This window comes from Dreissena polymorpha, chromosome 5 (genome assembly GCF_020536995.1).
Source record: "Dreissena polymorpha isolate Duluth1 chromosome 5, UMN_Dpol_1.0, whole genome shotgun sequence".
Lineage (NCBI taxonomy): Eukaryota > Metazoa > Mollusca > Bivalvia > Myida > Dreissenidae > Dreissena > Dreissena polymorpha.
This window is the reverse complement of record NC_068359.1, coordinates 5,030,647-5,051,518: the sequence shown is the minus strand read 5'-3', so window position 1 is coordinate 5,051,518 and position 20,872 is coordinate 5,030,647. Positions and strand designations below refer to the sequence as shown.

Sequence of the window (20,872 nt, the reverse complement as noted above, 5' to 3'; positions counted from 1 at the left end):
ATGCCGAATACACCAAACGCATAATATAGGGGAAAACAACAAAAAAAGAAATGTGTTATTTTCATAATTTATTAGAATTGCATACTCAGTATACTTTTTTTATTGAAAACATACAAATCATCAATAATTGCATGTTAAATGAAACAAATAAAAACATTTATGAAAACAATGCTTTTCAGGGAAATCATTTTAATGATTTTAAACACTATGGTTATAAAAAGCAAGCATTGCATAGACAAGGCTAAATATTGTCATTCATTTGAAACATTAATTACAATGATACAGCATTACCAACACACATGTTATAAAGAGCAATAATTTCTTACACGTCATTCGATTTCAAACACAACGGCTGTACAGAGCAAGCATTCCAAATACAACGCTTAATATTATCAATAATTTCAAACATTTCCAATAATGAGAAAAAAATTCAAATCAGCAATGATTTCTAACACTTCATGCAATTTATAAATTCAAATATTGACAACACGGGCATTTGGTCCTTAAATTCCACTGCACTTCCTCAGCAGGCCATATACAGATAATTCTCCCCTCTCGTACGCTTCCCAAACTTGAAGAGTCTGCCTTCTTGCGCTGTCGCCTGCAAAATTTTCCTTCGGCTATCATTTTTACCTAAGTGGGTAAAAGAGATGCCTCTTCATATAGAAGCACCAGCAACAAGTGAAATGGCAATAATATTTTGCCTGCTGGTTTATTTTTAAGTGCCATCGATCGCAGTCGCTATTGGTTCTTACACTCCTATCGAACACGCTCCTATTTGCTGATCCATACACCGAAGATTGAAAGCCGTGTCGAAATACGCAAGCAGGTCGGTCAAGGTTTCGTCTGTTGTTGATTGCTTAAGCATGAAAAAAATACATGAATGAGTACTATTACAAGAAACAAGTCATGTTTAAAGGTATAGTCTGAATTATTCTTCTAATTATTTCTAAAGAAGTGAATCATAACCATTGTGTTTTTGTATTTCTTGGAATATTTGTCAAATAAGCCATCTAGTTCATAATAGCCGGCAGTATCGGTAGAGACAGGATCCTGCTTACAAATTTGAATACAGTGTCGCGTTGCTGAAGGCGACCTGAAAAATGATTGACATACTATGTTATGAAACATCGGCTTTGTTTGTATATTTTTTTTTTTAAAAATGTATATCTCGGCCAAAATTGTATTACCCATACGCAGAATCATACAATTATATAAAATATATAATTACATGCATATTTATTAACTGGAGACCTAAGCTTTTCAACTTATGACATACAGCCTGATTCATGAACACGTCCCGAATGTCCCGTCACATACCGGCTTCAAAATCTACCACGAACTCCTTCACTTTAAATTCGTTATGGACGATGTCCATGATGCCTTTTAAAACCTGGAAGAATATTGGAAAAAATATGTAGCCTGTGTTTTATCATTTATTTATTTATTTATTTATGAATTTATTCGTTGCTCAACTTTCAATAGTGCATGAGTGTGAACACAATCACAGTCTGTGAACGATTTGTTTTTATTACTGTATATTTAGGCATATGCAAATATATCCGTAAGGGTACAATGTGTAATGGTAATACAATTTCCTGTTTTAAGTCTTCATTGTTTTTGCCATCACAGAAAAAGAAAAGGAAGCTGTTTCTTGTCTTCACCGCACCTGACAAACGAATAAATAGACAGCAACTGATAAAACGGCTGTGTGACGACCTTGAACGTCCCGTCCATGTACCAGGTTTTTGCTTTCTTCAACAGATGCAGCCAGCAGGTCAGTGGCGAATCTGAGGTGTCGTCTGTCGCTGTTGTGGACCTCGGCCCGGAAGAAAGACGACGAAATCTTCTCATTGGTGAATGCCATGTCAAGCTTAAAAGAAGCGTATGCATCATTATATCATGCATTTACAGATAGCATTGCTATCAGTCCGCGAAAAAATATTATTAGTATATATCTTAAAATCTTAAAAGGCATAAACACTCAAAATCAAAGAATGTTAGTACAATATTTCGAAAAATAAAATTAACACATAAAATCGCAATTTTCCTTATAGCAATATCCAAACTTTCAACGCTAGATGTGGTCTGGTAACAAAGATTTAACATGAAACAAAATGCTCTTTTTTATTTTGGCGGAAATATATATTCAACATGCTCATGTACTATGTTAGTGTTCGTGTGTCGTATGAATAGAAATCTTTGCAAGAAATTAAAAGTGAATATATTGTGCCACACAAAAATAAAAACGAGCATTTGGTATCTCGTTAAATCTATGTTACCATACCACATCTAGCGTTGTTATATTGTGGTTATTGCTATAAGGAACACTGATTTTTGTTATGGGTTAACTCTATTTAACGAAATATTTTGCGAAATATTCGTTTTTTTTTAGTATTTATGTTACTTTAACACATGTGTGATGATAACCTGAAAGTTCATGTCGGTGGGATCTTTTAGGCGTTGGGTCGTCTGTTGCATTTTCGTACAAGGTTGATATAATTAGGCTTGGATGCCTCGGGAAGGCGGTTATCTACTTCTTGTCGAAATATTCTATCCACAATGGTTCCAGCTGACTCAAACCTATTTTGTCAGACTCGGCGTTAAACTGTAAATTTACGATAGTATAAATATGAAGAAAAGTAAACATCGTGAAGGTTCCGGTCAGAATATGAATACATGTATGTTTATTGAAATGCTTATTAACGCTCAATAAGGCAGTACCGGTATACCATCTTAAATGGAAGGTTTAAAATTGTTTTATTGCTTTAATTATTGTTTCATGTAGTAAACATGAGAAAGGTAAGCTTTACAAGATATCGAATAAAGTGCCGTATAAGGAGTCCGAAAAAAACACAAACATACCTGGGTGGTGATGACGATACCCTTGTGTAAGCCTGGTTTTGTATGTTGGGAGTGATTACATTCGTTTAGGACGAAGGACTAACCGTTGTGCACAACTAATGCTAGACATGTCCATGTCTTGTTGCGAACGCTGCAACGCCAAACTGTCGTCTGTTTGCTAGGGTTGAACCGCTGTAAGTATATGTTAACCCGTTGGTGAAAACAGGTTTTCTTTTCCCACGCTTGGAACGGCCAACACATTTACTGCGCTTCATCTGCCCTTTATAGCACAAAGCATGATACACCTTGAAAATCAGCATTTCTATTTACAGAGTGGATGATCGCGTGACTTTGTGGGGTTCCGAATTAAACGTTAATGGCTGTAAACACGCCGATAAGTGGCGCTTGTTTTCAAATGGCAATTTTTAAAATAATTTTATTAAGAATTTCAACCAGTGTACTAAAGACATGTTGTTATGCTACTTATGGCAATGTGAAATACATCAGAATTACTATATTTAATAAGGCTCGAAAACTCCGCCATGGACGGTCCTAAGCCCGGCTGAGAAAAGAAGGAAGGTTACGCGTGAGGCTAGCCCCCCCCCCCCCCCCCCCCCCTTACCGTGTAAAAATCAAACTGCTACAGAAGCCAACACTACTGGGGTCGTATTCCAGAAACATCTTAAGTCATTTCTTAAATATTTTCACTTAAGTTCAAAATTACAATGTTTTGTATTTCTTTACTATATAGTCATGCATGTTTTTTGTATTCCTCAAATAAAATTGATATAATGATGTTATTTTGATGTTATTCTCGATGCCTTACTATTGCAATATGAATGAAATACATAGGAAAAATTCTCAATTTAAAACAAAATTTAACTTAAGATGCTTCTGAAATACCACACCAGGCTTATTGTCCTTCAGTTGTTAAGAAAATCTCTGCATCATTTAAAAGCTAGATTAAAATGTCAACCTAATATTTTCACTAGCAAAAAAATGGTGGTTAATCTTTCAATCGTATTTTCCGCTCTTTTACTGAAAAGCATAAAAAAAGTGTATATTTATTTTAATTTGAGTAAATTTACGTGTTTTTCGGAAATATAGCATACTGATATAGAAAAAAAAAGATATTTCCACTTCTTATTCCACTGGATTTTTTTTACTTAAACTAACGAAAAGTCAGACAACAGAATATTATGCTTGATTTTTCTTGTTAAACTTGCCTCAAACATTCAAAATCAGGATCGCTTCTTCTATCAGAAGATCCTTCATGGCAGTCACCATATGTTTTCCACCCAGTGTAAGAAGTGGATGCATGTTCTTAATGCAAAAATCCACTGGGGGAATCTAAATGTACATGTTTATACAAAATGATGCAGTGAATTTCAGCAGTGTTTAATCATTATGGTGTAAGAAAACAAGAGGGCCATGATGGCCCTGAATCGCTCACCTGACTAACCAAATACAATCCCAACCCAGATTTCATCAAGATAAACATTCTGACCAAATTTCATAAAGATTGGATGAAAACTGTGACCTCTATTGTCTACACAAGGTTTTTCTATTATTTGACCTAGTGACCGAGTTTTTGACCCCAAGTGACCCAAATACAATCCAAACCCAGATTACATCAAGATAAACATTCTGATCAAATTTTTTAAAGATTGGATGAAAACTGTGACCTCTATTGTCAACACAAGGTTTTTCTATTATTTGACCTTGTGACATAGTTTTTGACCCCAGATGACCCAAATACAATCCCATCCCAGATTTCACCAAGATAAACATTCTGACCAAATTTCATAAAGATTGGATGAAAACTGTGACCTCTATTGTCTATACAAGGTTTTTCTATTATTTGACCTAGTGACCTAGTTTTTGACCTAGTGACCTAGTTTTAGACCTAGTGACCTAGTTTTTAACCCCAGATGACCCAAATACAATATCTACCCAGATTTTATCAAGATAAACAATCTGACCCAATTTCATAAAGATTGGATGAAAACTGTGACCTCTACTGTCTACACAAACAAATTGTTGACGGTTTTTCTATTATTTGACCTTGTGACCTAGTTTTTGACCTCAGATGACCCAAATACAAATTTTCTTAAAATAAAATTCATTTGAATTATTAAATACTTACCTGCTATCCCTAGCTATACCTTTCTAGGTGGGTTAGCTTCTCCAGAAATCTTCAAGTGCCGGAATTCGGCCACCTTGCTAACTGAAAACAGATCAGGTTAAGCATAGTACAATGTAACCTATTCGGAAATCAAGAACCGTAACTCATCTTACTTTTCATGCAATTATGAAAATATTGAACGATGAGCGGGGTGGGAGGTTGGACTTACCGATAGCAGGTAAGTATTTAATAATTAAAATGAATTTTATTTTAAGAAAATTTGTTTTAATGTCATAAATACATACCTGCTATCCCTAGCTGAATTTTTAGCTGTTGCGGGAGGTTATTGTTATATTTTCCCATCACAGCAAAACCCCATATTCAGGTTTTTCAGCCAGAGATAGTAGAAACATGCCCTCAGCTAATCTTCGTTAGTACAGTATTGTACTTTAGTTTTTGGATAGTGCCATTACATTTTCGCCATGGAAGAAACTACTGTTTGAGCAACCACAAGAGAACCCAACATAAATAAATTGTCTTGTTGACACTCAAGAGAACGAAGATAGAAAGAGGAAAAGGTGGTCGGATTCCTCCAGAAAGCAGCTTGAAGCACTTCAGAAAGTGGAACATAATTAATATACGCCCACGAAGCCGAAAGAGCTCTTAATTCAGGCGGCTTAATCTTAAACAGGGATACATCCCAAGATGAGAGATGAATAAGCTTTCTTAATAGTCGAGGCTACCCAACGACAAATAAATGCCGCAGACACCTACCCCCCCCCCCTTTTTTAACGGAATGAAAAGTCTTTTGCGAGAACCTCGAAAAGACTTTACTCTTTTAAGATAGAACTTCAAAGCCCTGACCGGGCAAAAAAGTCTATCATCATCTTCATGTCCACAAGTATTAACAAGACTTGAAACTTTGAAGGGTTAGAAGCCATAGAGGGGAGTTGATTATTAGCAATGAATCCTGGCTGACATAACAACGTTACAGATCCATCTGAGGAATCAAACAAAGATGGCCATCCTCGATAGAAAGAGCATGAATTTCAATTATCCTATTGGCTGAAGCCATAGTAAGAAGGAATACGATCTTCCAAGTTAGGAACTTTCAAGAAGCTTGATCTAGAGAATCAAGCACACAAGCCAAATCCCATTTAGGCGCCAGTGTACGAGATACAGGACGTTTAAGTTCCATAGATCGAATCAGTTCCGAAAATCGCTGGATTAGACTTGTGATGATTTAGTTAAAGCCAATGTATGCGAAATCATAGATCTATATCCTTTGATGGAGCTAAGAAAAAGTTTCTTATCATCAACAAGAAATATCTTTAAAAAAGATATACGGCGTTGATTGTGGTTGCAGTTAATGAAAGGTAAAGACGTCAATGAATGAGATAAAAGATAGCGAATGTCTTTTTCTGTGCAGGTCTTAGCTGCAGCAAACGCAGTACGAGATGATACGCGGATTTTTCGCGGCTTATTTTACATTATTACATATTTCTGGTCATAAACGTATAGATACAAAACAGAAAACCAAAAGAAGAATGGAAGTGAAATTAAAACATATGAGTCAATCGGCCACACGCGAAGTATCCGTACATATTTTAAATATTTATACGCGCGTTCCTCGAACAAACCTGTTTTAGTGGTTTGTCTGGCGTTGCTATTTGATTCGATTATAAACAGTATCGAGAATCATTGCGCTCATGCTTAATTCATTAGTCAATATGATGGCATCATTCTTGTTAAATTAATTAAAAATAATATTTATCATGGTATTGTTGTAAAACACATTAAGAATCTATTATTGAAATACCATATGATATCGCTGGATATCTTCATTTAACATCTGTCTGGTCTAAAGAAAATTCCAGTTCACCTAGTTCACGCTATAGCGTCTTTATTATGTAATGATTATTTTCCTGGCCGCGAACTCCGATCAGCACATAGGGTAGAGACGCAGTGATGACCTGTATGTAAACTCTGACATTCACACACAGTGGCCGCAAATTGACCCGATATACCTCGCGAGTTGAAATGCAATGCATTAAAGTGAGTATTCGCTTCCACTGCTCTCTATACTTTAACATGTTAACATGTTGACAGGAATATGGAAGTTAGTACTAAATATGAGAACATAGCTTTTAAGTGCAAAAGTTCTCGCGCTGAAAATCTTCTGAAAATAAAAGGTGGACGCACAAATTGTATTGATGTCGAGATTGAGTGTAAAACTGTTCTATCTATTAAGCCTTTTCATTAGATAAAACATTGTTTCATGCTGAACACGCAGTAAAACAGTGTTTTAAAGACGCGGACATGTTTCCAATGTTCTGGTCGTATTCTCAAATCAGCCAATGCAGTCAATGATGTGTATTCATCTGTACTTGGCCGCGGGAAGTTTTATTTGAATTCTATTGGACGCTAACAAAGGTCAGGCTAAGGTGAAAAGCTGGCGTATACAGCTAACGCCGAAAAAGATAGATGAGAAAATCCGCTATGCGTCTAGCAGAGGAATTGAGGGGATCACTTTTCCCTCGAATACACCAATTAGAGAAGAGTTTCCATCGAGCATCATAGACTGCTCTGGTGGACTTTCTCCTTGCAGAAGCAACGAGGTTTTACTTTCACAAACTACATCATATTGTGAGTACAATAAGCAACCTAATGAAATTATTGCCGACCATATTGCCTAATGCAAAAAATTAAATGTAATAGTCAATATTACTGACAAGAAATTGCCATCACTTTACTGGATACCTAAATTACATAAGACGCCATATAAAATTCGTTTTATCGCTAATTCAGTGTCTTGTACCACCAAACAATTATCAGTGTATCTTACATCTGCATTGAGTGCTATTAGATATCATATAGCTAAATTTTGTAATAAAGTTTATGAAAATAGTAATATTAACCTATTTTGGTCAATAAAAAACACCTTAGAAGTTATTGATAAAATTGAAAAGAAAAAATATAAGGTGTCACAGGTAAGTACTTATGATTTTTCTACACTATATACAACGCTTCCTCACGCTTTAATAAAATCCAAACTTGTTTCTTTGAGTGAAAAAACTTTTGCTAGAGAGAAGTGTTTGTATTTAGCTTTAAACACTAAAACAGCTTTTTTTATTAATCAGATATTAGATAATTACATCATTTGGACTGGTCTTGACTTTTGTGCAGCACTTACTTTTCTTCTGGATAACTTGTTTGTTGAATTTAATGGTAAAATATTTAAACAAATTATTGGCGTTCCTATGGGTACTAATTGTGCGCCACTTATAGCTGACCCTTTTTTTATTGTTATGAAAGCGAATTTATGTTAGAATTATATAAAACTAAGCAAGTAGATTTGATTCATTGTTTTAACCTTACTAGTAGGTACATTGATGACATACTTAATTTAGAAAATCCATTATTTGAACAATATATTCACAAAATCTACCCAAAAGAACTAGTCTTAAATAGATCGTGTATATCCAATACAGACGCTGCGTATTTAGACTTACAATTAACTATTAATAATAATTTGATCAAAACTAGTTTATACGACAAACGGGACGACTTTAACTTTGAAATTGTGAATTTTCCTTTCCTAGATGGCAACATCCCTAAAGGACCTTCCTATGGTATTTACATTTCGCAGTTGGTACGTTATGCCAGAGCATATTCATGTTTTAAAGATTTTAATGATCGTAATCTAATATTAACAAAAAAATTGCTAAAACAAGGCTTTTTGTATCATAACCTAAGAAGTAAATTCGCTAAATTTTACTCTAAGTATGGTGATTTAATTTCAAAATATAATGTTTCTTTAAAATGGCATTTAAATAATGGAATCTCACATCCATCATTTTATGGAGATGTTTTGAAGCGTGTCCGCAAATTAAAATATGTTAAAACAAATGTTCTTATTAAACTTTTCAATTTAATTAACTTGTTTTTATCAAAAGGATACGATGCTTATGTACTTAAAAACACGTGTTTGATGGTTTTCGATTCACTATATCTTTCTTCTCTTAAAATTTTGAATCATTAGTGATATTATAGGCATTTTTCACTATTGAACAAAATTGTGTCATTGTGTCGTATGCACAAATCTGCATGAAAACTACATTTGGACTCACATCGTACATCAAATCATTTCTGTCGTCAGTTGTCAAAACACCTATATACTGTTTGATTCCAATAATGTCGCTTTAATGGAATTACCATTTTTATACATTTGATTCTTAATATTTAATCAACTAAACTTGTTTTATTAGTAGTTCAATTTTGCAGTAGCCCCCATTAATAGTTTTTTTTATTACTTTACAGTACTGCCCCTGGATTTTGTTCACGTCATTGTGTCTTCGCTTGTCAATTACGTCATAACTCTTTCTCTGTTCCTGGGTACATGGATTTTTTGACGTCATACGATCAACTTTCCAGTTGTAATCTACATGCATAGGTCATTGGGTTTATAACGTTCAATTTTATTTATATTTTCTTTCTGATAGGCGTTTCTTGTTTGATTTAATTATTATTATTTTATTTTTTAGCAGTTACATAAACAACCAAGCAATGTAATATGGAATTTTTACACCCATTATTGCTGCTTCTTCCTGTATTTGCGCGATGATTATCTGAAATATTAACTTAATGACGCTATATTCTTAAATCTTTTTCTATAAAGAAGGAATGTAGTTGACACTTGTTAGTAGTTTCATTTGATCGTTCGTCAAAAAGTTGTAACTCTGTTGCTCTGGTATCTTCAATACCATTGAGTAATTAAATTGAATGCGTTTTAATTCCCTTTTATTATTGTTTAATTTGAGTTACAATGCTATGGCGTTAAATTTTATTTACACTTAAATGTATTATGAATATTGCTTGGCCAAGTGTGAGGTTGAGCGCTTTATAACCGGTTTAAACCCCCAATGCTTTGCATTGACCGTTCCAAGGCGGTGACCCCAGCTTTATTCATATTTTGTGTTTATGTTGGTTTGTATTGTGCTGTATTGTGCTGTTTTATACTGTTTGGGCAATCGGTCACTTGCCTTAAATAAAAGACCAACTAATTGTTTATAATGAGAATTCAATACTGCTCCAGCAGCTGGAGTTTCACTTCTTTATATTGAAGCCCTGACAGAAAAGCGTTTCTTCTGCAGAGGTTGCCTGCTAACAGCCAGACGTGTAAGTGGAACATTGCTGGATCAGTATGAAGTCTGCCTCTTTGAGAAAGAAGATCTGATCTGTGAGGTAGTGTCCTGGAACAATCGTACAGGAGAAGATCGTTGAACAACTATATCCTGGGCCAGCAAGGGGGCGATCAGCAGTATGCGACACAAACTCACCCTGATTTTCGCCAATATTTAGGGAATCAGAATTGGTGGGGGATACGCGTAAGCGTCCAGTTGGTCCTAATCGAACGAAAACGCATCTACTGCCCACGCTGCTGGATCGTAAACCGGACTCACTTACAGAGGATGTCTGTGACTGTGTCTGGTTGCAAAAAGGTCGACTAGAAGATAATCGAACATGAGAAAAATCTGATTGGTCACTTCCTGATGAAGTGTCCACGCCGATGGAAGTAATTGGTGTTTGCGAGACAACCCGTCTGTCAGGGCGTTGAGACGACCTGGAATAAATTTGACAAGAAAAAAATGTTGAGCGTATTGCAAAGAACAAGTAATTTCTTGGTTTCCAGATACAGGGAGTGAGAATGTGTTCCCCCCTGTGTCTGAATGTAAGTCACAACTGATGTGTTGTCCGTTGACACCATCACACAAGAGTGACTGTAAATGAGATACAGATAGAAATACCACTCGCATTTCTAGATTGTTGATATGCAGATGTGACTCATGATGAGACCACTACGCCGAAACTGTCAGACTGAGTGGTTCCAGATGAGCACCCCACACTTCCTTGCTCGCGTCCGTCATAAGATACAAAGACGGTTGCGCAGGCAGAAGGGGCACTCCTGCCAAGAGAGTCTCCTCGTTTAGCCACCACTGAAGATGTGGTATTAACTCCGGAAGAATAGGAATCTGCGATAACATATTGTCCGGAGACCATTTCCAACAAGCTGAAAGGTAATGCTGAGGAGGACGAAGGAACAGACGTTCTTATTGCACAAAGTCTGCTACTGAGCTCAGGATACCGTTGAGAGATAGGAACTCTTGAGCTGTTATATGAGATTGGGACAAAATCCAAATGACTTTCACCAGAAGGTCTGATATATGTTGACGAGACACTCTGACCTTGTTGATGTGAGTCAAGAAGTTCATTCCCACAAAAGTGAAATCTTGAGATGGAATGAGGTCTGATTTGTCTGCATTTGCCCTAATGATAGGAGTTCCTTCCAAGAAAATTCCAGATGTTGCAGAAGCAATTGACGATCGAGATGGTGTAACAGCCAGTCGTCGAAGTACTGAAAAAGCAGAATACCGTGAACACGGAGATGTGCTCCTACTGTAGCCATAAGCTTGGTAAAGACTAGAGGGGCTGTTGCCAACCCAATTGGCATCGCTCGGAACTGGTATACCTGGCCTCGAAATGCAAAAACTAGGTACTTCCGGTAGATGGGGTGTATAAGAACATGGAAGTACGCATCTTCCAGGTCCAAGAACACCCCCCAGTGCAGGGGTTTGATGGAATCCCTTTTGAAGGAAGGAGTCTCCATCTTGAAAGTAGGTTTGAGTAGAAACGTGTTGAAAACTTTAAAGTCTATAACTGGTCTCCAGGAGCCATTTTTCTTATGAAAATGAAAAAGACGACTGTAAAATCCTGGAGAATAAGGGTCTGTAACCCTTTCTACAGCCTGTTTTTCCAAAAGACCGAGAATTGACTCTAGAATCTGTGGATGCGGAGATACCAGCTCTACAGAGACGCGAGAGAGTGGAGGTCTGTTTTCGAATTGAAAAGTCAGGCTTTCAATAACGAGATAATAAACCCAAGCGTCCTTAGTTATACGAAGCCAACAAACTGAAAAATGTAGAAGTCTGGCCCATGCCGGTATTTCCGGCATCGGATGAGAAGGCGGTAGAAAGGGTAGGTACCTAGGGCTGGTAAGCAAGAGGTCCACCCTTGCCAGTAAAAGGTTTGGAATAACTCTTATCCGGCGGAGACTTGTTCTTCCTACCAGATTTTTTAACAGACGATTTCTGAGAAACAGAAGGTCTGTTGAATGAAGACTGTTTGTTAGGAACTGACCGCGGATTCAATGAAGGCCTTTTAGAGAAAAGGTTATTCCTCTTATCTCTCTTAACTACTGGATTTGCCATTGGTCTAGAAACAGGTCGCTTCAAGGCCCGTTGGCGTTGTCCAGAGTTGTTTCTAGCTAAAGAAGCATGAAGTTGATCATCTTTGTCCGCTGAAAGTGCGTCTTGTATCCTTCCACCGAAAAGAAATCCTGATGAGAGAGGTGCCGTTCTGAGAGAATTCATACCCGGTTCTAATAGAAAATCTTTAGTTAAAGAAGAGAAAGGATAATATCTCTACGAATCCTTAGCATCTCCGACATTAAAGAAGCAGCATTATGTGAAATGGAAAATGTCGTTCTTGAAAGATTAATTAACAAATCACGAAGTTCTTCAGGAACAGAGTCCGACCAATCACACACCAACTGCAAAATAGTTGCCAGGATGAGATCTATCTGGTTTGTAACACCTAAAGATCTGCGTTCTCTCACTTCCCAATGTTCCAACATTGAATAAGGAACAGAAACAGAAGTCGAAGAATTAGGCATATTAAGCAACAGCTTATTGATGTCAAGATCCTGAACCGGTAATTTGGCAAATCCAAGCCGGAAGTTGGATATGGTACAGAACGCTTGTAGCTTCTAGTACGTTCATTATGCTTAGGACCAGATAAATCCTTAGGCACTTTCCACAGTTCTCTTCTTTAGGAATGGTCTTATTAGCTAATTCCAAAGATTGAAAAACTGATAAGACAGTAGAAACCAATAGGAAGGCGTGTATCAAGGCGAGAAGTAGCCTTAGAAAGCCGGTTGGGATCAAATGTACGAACTAATTTTCCTTGATAAAGATCGTCGAATTTGTAGACATGTCCGCAGGTCTTGGGCAATAATCATCACCAAGAGTTGAAATATTAGTTCATAGATCTGATTAATTGATGACAAATATTGATATGTGTCATCGTTGGAATCTGCCTCTGAATCCGCCTCATTGTCTATAACACCAGCAGTGGAAACCTAAGTGGAAATACTAGGTCGATTATCATGCACCAGATTGCGAGTATCTGGTAATGATGAATGACCATCTACACAATCAACACCCTGACAATTAAAACAGGAAGATGACGTTAAATTATCAGGATTGACTGGTAAGAATTGTCCATACGAATCTTCAAGAAATAACTTGTCCGGATTAGACGGTGCCGTAGCAGGAGGTACCCGAATATGTAACGTAGCAGATACCCGTGGAGATGAGTAAGTATCTGTAGTGGTGAGAAAAACACCAGAAGACAAGGTCTGCGAAGTAGTACTAGTCACAGCAACATTTGTTAATGTTAAACTGGAAACTGGATCTGGTACATAGGGTACAGCAACATTACAATCCGAGACAGGATAGTACTGTGTAGGATAAGGGTAGTCAGAGTGACACTGTCTACGTGAAGCATGACTACGAGTTTTATTTCTACGATGCCGAGAAACAGATCGGCTTGGATGGAACGACGTCTCCTAGAATAACGTCTACTAGAGTCTCGAGATGATTGGTATCGATCATATCGACGCCGTGAATGAGGACTACTCGATAAAGGAGATTGTGTACGACTTCTACCTCTATTGTCAGTACTAGTTGACGACTCAGATGCCTTTGAAGAAGAAGAAGAAGTAGAAGAAGAAGAGGAGGAGGAGGAATATATCGATAATGATGATCGATGTCTCTTTCCTAATCGATGACCGGTGAAATGTGACCGGTAGTACTGACCGGTGACCGGAAGGATTGATTGACCGGTGACCGGACCGGTCCTTGGTTACCGGTGGTATTGACCGGTGACAGGTAGTATTGAACGGTGACCGGACCGGTCCCTGGTGACCGGTGGTAATGACCGGTGACCGGACCGGTCACTGTTGATAGATGACCGGTGACGGGACCGATCCCTGATGACCAGTGGTATGGACCGGTGACCGGTAGTATTGACCGGTTACCGGACCGGTCCCTGATGACCGGTGACAGGTGGTATTGACCGGTGACTGGTGACCGGACTGGTCCCCGGTGACTGGTACCACGGACGGGTAACGGATCGGTCCCCGGTACCTCGGACCGGTGACCGGACCGGTCCCCGGTGACGTGACCGGTACCACGGCCCGGTCCCCGGTGACCGGTACCACGGACCGGTGGCCGGTGCCATGGACCGGTGACCGGTCCCCAGTGACCGGTCCGTTACCCGATGACGTACCGGTCATACTATGACCAGTGTTGTCACCAGGCAATTACCGTATGGCGGCTGCCAAATGGTCCGGTTGTGGTGGTAGTCCTTGACCAATGCCATCGGACATAGACCGGCTGACGGTTGCCACCATATGGTCTGATGTTGATCGACTTTCTATCTTAGTTAGCATTGCACGATCTTCATCTTGACCTATACCCGGTGACTGATGCTGCAAATACTCGTCTGTAGTCTGTAAAGTCACCGGGAATTTCTTATCTGATGAAGGTTCATCTGCCCATTTTCTGCTCGGAAACGTTCTGCGACGAATTGCTTTCTGCCACGTCGCATCGTCCCACGCACTACAAACAGAGCATTTATGATCAAAGGTACAATTAGTACATAACAAGTATTGTGGGAATCCCACGAATCCTTAATGTGACCACGTGAACCTCTAGTTTGCAAATTCATTCTTATTCGGAAATTAGAAAAAGAAAAGAATCCACGTAAGAAAACAGTGTAAAACGAACAAAATAACTGAATTATTCAGTTAAACAAATTATTTACATTGCATAATATAGTCAATAACTTTTTGACATAATTCACGAAATCCTCGTGTTAAATTAATGAGCACATGTAAAAACCCGGCAAAATGCCAAAAACAAATAATTATCAACAAAATAATACGAGAAAAGATTTCTGAATGAAGTAGAAACGATGATACAATTCATCCATTTTAAACCCAAACCCACCACGCAGAATTGAACAAAAAGTCCAAATTTAAAGCCGATAAAAAATGGCGATCTGCACGGTGTGTCTCCCGAAAAGTAAGATGAGTTACGGTTCTTGATTTCCGGTTAGGTTACATTGTTCTATGTTTAACCTGATCTGTTTTCAGTTAGAGAGGTTGCCGAATTCCGGCACTTGAAGATTTCTGGAGAAGCTAACCCACCTAGAAAAGTATAGCTAGGGATAGCAGGTATGTATTTATGACATTAAAACAATGCCAACCCAGATTTCATCAAAATAAACATTCTGACCAAATTTCATAAAGATTGGATGAAAACTGCGACCTTTATTGTCTACACACGGTTTTCTATTATTTAACCTAGGGACCTAGTTTTTGACCTCATATGACCCAAATACTATCCAAACCCAGAGTTCATCAAGATAAACATTCTGAGCAAATTTCATAAAGATTGGATGAAAACTGTGACCTCTACTGTCTACACAAAGTTTTTCTATTATTTGACCTAGTTTTTGAGATAGTGACCTAGTTTTTGACCCCAGATAAACCAAATACAATCCCAACCCAAATTTTATCAAAATAAACCTTCTGACCGAATTTCATGAAGATTGGATGAAAACTGCGACCTCTATTGTCTACACAAGTTTTTTTCTATTATTTGACCTAGTGTTTGACCTAGTGACCTAGTTTTTGACCCCAGATGACCCAAATACAATCCCAACCCAGTTTCTATCAATATAAACATTCTGACCAAATTTCACAAAGATTGGATGAAAACTATGACCTCTACTGTCTACACAAACAAATTGTTGACGGACGGACGCACGCACACACGCACGCACACACAACGGACGCCGGACATCACACGGTCACATAAGCTCACCATGTCACTTCGTGACAGGTGAACTAAAAAATGAAAAGTTATGTCAAGCAAACATTTTTTGGGATTTGTAAAAAGCTTAAAATGTATTATTTAAGTATTGGCACAAGTTAATTGTAATGTGAAACTGATATTATGTTTTTACCTCTCTTTCACAAAGAACCGGAATTCTTGTAACAGGCCTTGATGGTTGAGACCTCATGCTCTCTTTTATTTGCCTCACCCATGTAGTGTCTGTGCACCGGATCAATAATTCTTCACTTGAAGCGGTCAGGCAATCCAAATCAACCATGAAAAAACATGTTACCGGTACATTTCAATACATAACACACTTAGCACAATAAATTAAGATGTGGTTTTTGCAATTGTCCTGTTTGAGTTTCTTATTCATAAATGATATACCAAACCTTACTAATTGTATTTCAGATATTTTAGATAATAGAATGTAAAGGTTAAGATATGAGGATGCTTAATAGCGAATAATAAGCGACATATTTAAATTTTTACTATTTCCATTCTATTGTCATATCTTTTCGTTGCATGTATACACTTTTTGTATAGAAAAGGCCAAAGGGTGTACTATTAGTTTGCCTCAAAGCAAACTTCAAATTGATTGCTAATAATTTGTTTTGCTCTTATAAAGATGATTATGACACAATCCCAGGCCGATACTTCGGCACACATTAAGGTAAAACGTTTGCATATACAAAAGATAACTTTTAGATTCAAGTGTGAACTAAATAAAGCATGGGAGACACAAGCTGTAAAGCATATTTTGTGTACATGTATTTTTAATTGTCAATGCACAGATTTGACCTCATGCTGACAAACAATACTAACAATAATTTTTTTATGTGGCTATTATTTTTAAACGAAAAAATAATTAAGTATGACAAAAGTATGTGGCAATAGAATTGACAAAGTCAAATACCAATAATTAACAAATAAATACTAAACAGAGTTAAAAAAATAATTTTATAAACAAGAGCTGTCAGAAGACAGCGCGCTCGACTATTCGAGTGCTTGACAGTATAACGTAAGCCATCATGGGGAAATTGTTCATATTCAATATAAGGTCAAGGTAATATAGTCATATTCTAAGTGTAAGAGGACAATAATTGAAATATATTGATCTCTTATGTTTTCAAGAAGTTTTTTTCATGCTTTCCGGTGGTTTATTGAGGAATATCAGTGAAATAAAACTGGTATTTCACAATTTTCAAAAGTGAAACATAACAGTGAAAATTATAGATATTTTAAATGTTTTTCTGTGAAATGAAGTTATTTTTTCTGCGAAATGACATCATAAATCCAGCAAAATTATCAAGTTAAACACTTTTACAATGTAAATAAACAGTGTAAAAATCATAAAATAAAAAGACAATTTGTTGGATTCCATAGAATGTCGATTTTAATTCACTCGTGATCATAAAAAATAAATATTTTCACTCCAGGCTGCGCCAGGTACAGGTGTTGGCACTGGTTCCACCTCTTTGTCAACATGATTAATAGTTGTACATGCAGGAACAGCTTGCATTTAAGAAAAACACAATCAGATACATAACACACAATGATACAACTTCACATAACTTCTATTTCATATACTTTATAATGTATATAAAAATTAAATTGCTTATGCTTTTTTCAACATAACACAATGTAATTTCCCTGCAAATTGGAGTTATTATACCCCCGGATTCATCCGCCAAAGGCGGAGGGATATTGTTTTGGCCATAAACAAAATTTATTTCGCGGGGGATATCAATTCAACCAATATGCTTGTTGGACGATGCATTTTTAATAACCTGGTAGAATAATTTATTGGATTGATCACGTCCTGAATGAAATCAGGCATGTCGATGTATCATTACGTTAAATAAAATGTTGAATGATTATGGTAACACTTACTATTTATTCCCTTCCTTTGCACGGGAATCCTCATTCTTTCACAGATTTCAAGGAACTGTGAATTGGAGATGGCAGATGAAAACTGTGAATGAAATTGACATAACAACATTTAACAAGTTGGTTTTGCCTTGATAATGATTGTTCACAAACATTACTTATGAAATTAATCGTTAAATTTGATATATTTTTATATAATGATTGCATTTATTGATTTATAAAAGGACAGTAATTTGTGCTAATTGGTCGCTGGCCATTAATGAAATACCAAGCGTGGTGGTTGAAGGGATATTTATATTTCACCTAATTATATTTGCAACAAGACTATTGCCAAGCAATATATGTCCCCTACCGGCTCCGCCATTATCATTTTTTTTATGTTTGTGGCCATAGCAACCAAAATTTTGACGTAGGAACAAAATGAAATAACGTGCATAATGTCCATATTGCCATCTATCCATGTTTCAAGTTTCATGAAAAAATATGAAGAACTTTTAAGATCCAGAAAAGTGTGACAGACTGACGCACTGACAGACAGACTGACAGAAACCGGTAGGGATCAATAAATCAAGAAAGGCATAGAGACATTAATTTATGATAAACTGATAAGAATAATGATGTGCAGCTATATGCACTGCACACAATTACTTAACCCAGGAATACCTTTGCGTTACCCTTCTCTATAAGACTCCGCTTCAACCGTTTCCCAGTCTTTTCTTCTCAAATTTGAACTACAAGCCATTTTTCAAGCATTAAACAAAGATCTTTAAACATATTGTATATCAAAGCATTAAACCTGCTCTCTGATGGTTGGCATTAAACAATACAGTTTAAAGTTTTCACAAATTCAGGCCATACAGTTGGGTCAGTAGTTCCGGATCAGCAGGAGTTCCGAATCAGTAGCGTGAATTACTTCTCTTTACGAGAAAAAACACATTCAATTTTGAATTGAAGCTACTATAATCGTAAAGTCCATCTATTCTCGGTCACATCGAGCCGTTTACCACGGTTTTTGAGCATAAATTGATGTTCTGCGACCCATTAATTTTTTTTACAGGGTGGATTAATTTACCTTCGCAACGCTGACGCGAAAACAAAGCCAGACATTTTTGAGTACCGCAAAAACTTAAACGTACGTTTGGTATTACATATTTTGATTTAAATTAGAGTTCATACGCTTACTTTAGATAACCATAATGTTAAATAGTGTTAGAAGTTACTGGAAAAAGATCAGATTGCCTTTTTATTCACATATATAGAGGCAGGTATTCCGAATCATTGCCAATGACATTGGAGCAAAAACACGGGGAACATCTCAAACAAATTAAATGTATCAAATATATGAGAAATGTATTGTTATATTGATATTTTCGTTCCTGACTAGCCATTTAATTAATTTTAGCACATTTTGTATAGAATAAATCTATTTTATGGTAAAATGGCCATTTACAATGGGTTCTGGAGGTTTCGGTAAATAACAAATTCGGTAATTGTAGTGAATGTTGTGGAGGTTTCGTTAAAATGTATCTTTATAGAGGTATACCTACAATGAGGCGTTAATAACACATATTATTCGCTTACAATAACATCAGGGGCATATATTTTATTTGCAAACTGGTGATTAATTTTGAATTGACTAATTAATGCTATGCCCACAGAAAAGAATTTAGGGTCTTGAATGAGCTATCACTGAATTTATTAAATAGAAGATCTACAATTAAGTTTAATGCTATTAAAAACAATTCAAAGTCTTATAAAATATTGTAGTACTGATTTATTACACAACAATAAACACATGTTAATGAATTTGCAATTCTATTCAGTCTTTAATTATTTTTTTTAAATATTCGTTGCAATAGCAATCAGAATTTTTGACATAGGAACAAAATGAAATAACGTGCAAGATGTCCATATTGCCATCTATTTATGTTTCAAGAAAACCACCATTTTCAGCAGTATTTCTTGTCTTTTTGTTGCCATAGCAACCAGAATTGTTGACGTAGGAACAAAATGAAATGACGTGCATAATGTCCATATTGCAAACTATCCATGTTTCAAATTTCATGAAAAAAAGAGAACTTTTATTAAAGTTATCGCAGGATCCAGAAAAGTGTGACGGACAGACAGACGGAGCGCAAACCATGTGAAACCGGTAGGAGACAATAAATACATTTGTCTTTTCCTTTACTTCTAAAAAGTGCTTAACCAGCTGATATGCAAGCTATTTGACAGTTAAACATAATTTTGAAACGGTCCCCAGCATTGGTAAAAGTTTACGTCACGTGATCCGGAAGACCTGTCCTTGATTCGAAACAACTGCTCTGAGTGGACTAGGAATTTCGATGTTAAAATATTGATGAATGGAATTATTCCAACTTTTAAAACTTGTGTAGGATAGTGGACAAAATGCCGCCTCCAACGAGGTATAACACTAGCAAATTAGTGTAAATTCGGATTTTTAAACGGCGTTAGTTTCATTAGTGATCCGGAACTCCTGTCTCGATTGTATTCTCACTCAGGGCACTTGACAATAGCTTTTGAAGAAATATTAATGATTGAATATATAAAAATAAATAAAAAACATTACATAAACTGAACATTCAAGTTAAAAATAAATCACCAGCATGAAACTGTCCGTACATTTAATTTCAATCATTTTGAGCGTTTAAAATAATAGGCATAGGTGAAATTAGCTGCAAAAGAAAAGGTAAGGGCATACCCAGATTTCATCTTTGCTGTTTCCACTAGCACACTTCTATATTGTGTTAGGTTTCCCTGAGTCGCCAACACACCTTACACCATTTATGGTTATATAAACATCAGGAAATTCCCATTTAATGTTCCAACTCATGTTTTTCGACAGTTTTGTTTACTACCAAACGACATATGTCAAAGTTTATATGTGACCAAAGCTGGGAAAATCAGTCTTGTGTTCAAAAAATCACATTTTGACTTTTTGGCAATTTTGGATTCTCTGAACATTGTAGTTCAC

General features: G+C 36.6%; 1 long non-coding RNA gene across 3 annotated transcripts; it reads right to left on the bottom strand.

Moving 5' to 3' along the window:
• Positions 1-122: 122 nt before the first annotated feature.
• On the bottom strand, positions 123-20,760 carry LOC127832311 (uncharacterized). 3 transcript variants are annotated; one of them, XR_008026772.1, is made up of 8 exons: positions 20,600-20,760; positions 18,544-18,611; positions 16,121-17,965; positions 2,866-3,124; positions 2,431-2,608; positions 1,670-1,873; positions 1,280-1,393; positions 123-859 (listed from the first exon to the last, which is right to left on the bottom strand). It is a non-coding gene; the product is annotated as an uncharacterized LOC127832311 (long non-coding RNA). The 3 variants fall into 3 exon arrangements; XR_008026773.1 differs by having other exon boundaries at positions 1,232-1,393; positions 2,866-3,036; XR_008026771.1 differs by having other exon boundaries at positions 124-859; positions 2,866-3,036.
• Between the last annotated feature and the right edge of the window lie 112 nt (positions 20,761-20,872).